This window comes from Bison bison, unplaced genomic scaffold (assembly GCF_000754665.1).
Source record: "Bison bison bison isolate TAMUID 2011002044 unplaced genomic scaffold, Bison_UMD1.0 scf7180017864352, whole genome shotgun sequence".
Classification (NCBI taxonomy): Eukaryota; Metazoa; Chordata; class Mammalia; order Artiodactyla; family Bovidae; genus Bison; species Bison bison.
The window spans coordinates 5,657,452-5,661,597 of NW_011494924.1; positions in this window are offsets into that span (position 1 = coordinate 5,657,452).

Here is a 4,146-nt window from a genome sequence, read left to right on the forward strand (position 1 = left end):
TCCAGGCCTCCCTGTCCATCACCAACTCCCGGAGTTCACTCAAACTCATGTTCATCGAGTAGGTGATGCCATCCAGCCATCTCATCCTCTGTCTTTTCCCTTCTCCTCCTGCCCCCAATCCCTCCCAGCATCAGTCTTTTCTAATGAGTCAACTCTTCGCATGAGGTGGCCAAAGTATTGGAGTTTCATACTCAGCCATTAAAAAGAATGAAATAATGCCGTTTGCAGCAACATGGATGGATCTAGAGATTATCATACTAAGTGAAGTAAGACAAAGACAGAGATCATATGATATCGCTTATTGTGGATTCTAAAAAAATATTACAAATGAACTTATATAAAAAACAGAAATAGATCCACAGACGTAGAAAACAAACTTATGGTTACCAAAGGGGAAATGTAAGGAGGGATAAATGAGGAGTTTTGGATGAACAGATACACACTACTGTTTTGTGGTCTGAGAATGTGATCTATGTGATACTGATTCTTTGCAAATCATTGAGACTTAGTTTTGGGACTAGTATGGAGTCAATTTTTATAAATGTTTCTTGTGTGCTTGAAAGAAAGTGTACTCTCTAATTTTATGGGTGAAAGTTTTATGTATGTTCAGTATATCTAGTATATCAAACTTTTAAATTATGTAGTTCAAATCTTCTATATCCTTTCTAATTTTTTTTTTTGCTTGAAACCAGGAAATGAGAGGATTGTGTTGAAATTATTCCTCTGTGTTAGTAGACTGGTCAAAATAGTTCTATGAATTTATATTTATTACTTTTTGTTTTTTAAAAATATATTTTAGGCTATTTTATTTGGTATCTATAAATTTAGGTACATTTATAAATTTAGGTACTTGGTACATTACTGGTAAAATCAAACCTGTTATTATATGTCATTTCTTTCTCTCATACAGTTAATATGTTTTATCTTAAAACCTATCTTTGTCAGCTTTTAATACACCAACCCTGGTTTTCTTTTGGTTACTGTTCTCCTGGTATATCATGTTTACATCTTTTCTTTTCCACCTTTCTGTATCCTTTTGATTTAAGCATGTATCTTAATTTATATATAGGAGGACTTAAAAAAAATGTAATACTATAATTTGTCTTTTAATTGGTGAATTTAGACCATTTGTGGTTATTTTGATTATTGCTATGTTTATATTTGCTCTTTACTTATTTTGAATTTCTACTGTATTTTGTTTGGGTAAAAATACTTTTGCTTTATTGTTAGATTAGTAATTTAGATAACTTTAAAATTTTCCTTTTTTTCTATTCTTTCAGTTATTACTTTGTAAATTTTAATGGCTTCCCTGGTGGCTCAGCTGGTAAAGAATCCACTTGCAATGCGGGACACCTGGGTTCGATCCCTGGGTTGGGAAAATCCCTTGGAGAAGGGAACGGCTACCCACTGTAGTATTCTGGCTTGGAGAATTCCATGGACTGTATAGTCCATGGGGTCACAAAGAGCAGGACATGTCTGACTTTCACTTTCACTTTTCAAATTTTAATATGAATATTTAATAAAGTCTTAAGTTAAACAATATCCTGATGTTCATCCTAAACTCCTTCTCAGTTACTTTCCACTCATATTTCTCAGAGGCACCTACGCTTCTGGTACTTTTTCACCATAATTTAGTTTTCTGAAACATTATTTATTTTATTTTTGGTTGTGCTGGGTCTTCGTTGGGGCAAGTGGGCTTTCTCTAGTTGCAGTGAATGGAGGCCACTCTTTGTTGCAGTGCGTGGGTTTCTCATTGTGGAGCGTGGGCTCTAGAGCACAGTGGTTGTGGTGTACGGACTCAGTTGTCCTGTGGCATGTGCGATCTTCCCGGACCCGGGATCACACTGGTGTCTCTTGCATGGTCAGATGGATTCTTTACCACTGAGCCATCAGGAAAGCCCTCCTCCATGCCACAGAGTTGTTTTAAGCTGAAATTCACTTACCATAATTTGCCCAAGAATCATCGTTTACTTACAAATTTTCTTCAATATAAGTAGACTTCTAAATTATAAATATATTTTATGATGCTATTGTTGTTCAGTTGCAAAGTTGTGTCTGACTCTTTGCAATCCCATGGACCTCAGCATGCCAAGCTCCCCTGTCCTTCACTATTTTCTGGAGTGCTCAAACTCCATGTCCATTAAGTCAGGATGCTATCTAACCATCTCATCCTCTGCCGTCCCCTTCTCCTTTTGCATTCAGTCTTTCCCAGCATGAGGGTCTTTTCCAGTGACTTGACTCTTTGCGTCAGGTGGCCAAAGTATTGGAGCTTCAGCTTCAGCATCAGCCCTTCCAATGGATATTCAGGATTGATTTCCTTTAGGATTGACTAGTTTGATCTCCTTGCAGTCCAAGGCACTCTCAAGTCTTCTCCAGCACCACAGTTTTATCTTATAAACTCCCAACAGAGTGACAAGAATAGATTGAGACAAATTATACTGCTGTTAGGAGACAAATAAATTTAGCATTTGAGATTGCAGCAGAAAAGTGGTGTTCAGTACCGATATGGTATTTATTTCACTCTTATGGTTGGAGAGACCCCTGAGTGAGAGACTCAGGGGCCTCAGAGAAGTGTCCTGTTCTGAATTTAGAATCTTGAGCCATGTTAGTGAGTGGATTTCAACTGGATCTCAGTGGAACATCCAGTATTTTTGACTCTTATTCTTGTAAAGGACCATCAGAAAACCCTGTTAATTCAGTGAATTTTGACTGAGATGAGTAGAGCATAGCATATTTGGATGATCCTCCCTAGCTTTAAAATATTTCAACTCTCTAAGCTGTTAATTATTTCATTTGTACAGTCTCATATTTCTTGTTTACCCCTAACACCCAAAGAAGTCCACTTACAGAAATTACTTTCAGAGAAACCTTGACTATCCACTTGTACACTTCTTTCAGCTATTTCTGGGTGTCAGATTGAAGCTTCTCCCTGGAAATATGCTAAAATTGGAGACCAAGCTATTGTATGCTTAAGTCCTGGAGGTACCATTCACATTATAGTCTGGGTTAATGGCAACCATAAAGAAGGCTGAGTGCTGAAGAATTGATGCTTTCAAACTGTGGTGTTGGAAAAGACTCTTGAGAGAGTCCCTTGGACAGCAATCCTAAAGGAAATCAACCCTGAATATTCATGAGAAGGACTAATGCTGAAGCTGAAGCTCCAATACTTTGGCCACCTGATGCGAAGAGCCGACTCATTGGAAAAGACCCTGATGCTGGGAAAGACTGAGGGCAGGAGAAGGGGGTGACAGAAAATGAGATGGTTGTATGGCATCATCAACTCAATAGACATGAGTTGGAGCAAACTCTGTGGGAGACAGTGAAGGATAGGGAAGCCTGGCATGCTGCAGTGCCTGGGGTTGCAAAGAGTTAGACATGACTGAGTAACTGAACAACAACAATGGCAACCCACTACATTTTATGGCAGACAACCTACCTGACCACAGTGGCAGCCATGCATAAAGGTTTAGATGGACAAAGATGAGAGGAGCTTAAATGGATTACTATGGAAGGAAAGTGCATGTGACTGTGTGTGTGTGAGGGAGATAGAAAGAAAGAGAGAGAGATTACCCTTGTGATAGGTGATAGCATCAACCTTTTTTCTCTCCATTTTCCAGAGATCTCCAGGTTATCTTAACTGGTGGAGCCACCACTTTTCAAGAGTTAATTGGGGAGATTCTGCCTTATGAGGAGGTCATCGTTCACCCAAACTTCACTTTCACTTCTCCTAAAAATGATCTTATGCTGATAAAGTTGTCTGTACCTCTCACCTTCTTCTCTACCAGCATGTTTCAGTTGCCTGTTTCCAATTCAAGTGACATTGCAGATTGCTTGGTTTACACCTGGGTGGAGGATAAAAGATCTTTTGGTGAGTGATTGTCAAAAAAGAATAGTTAGCTGTATTCTTGGATATGTTCACATCTTCAGGATCTCTGAGGAGTCAGGGGAAGGAATTGGAACTAATTTTTAAGCATCCAGTTGTAATGGGAGAAATAGAGCAATGGTGTCAGCTCTTTAGAATAGAAGGGGTCATCTCCTTTAGGGCTTTGGGAATCTAATCCTAAATCAATGTGTTGCATGTATGTATCACATTGGTACACACAGCAGAGGGCTGAGGCTCAGGGATTTATGTTTGAGTTTTGGTTC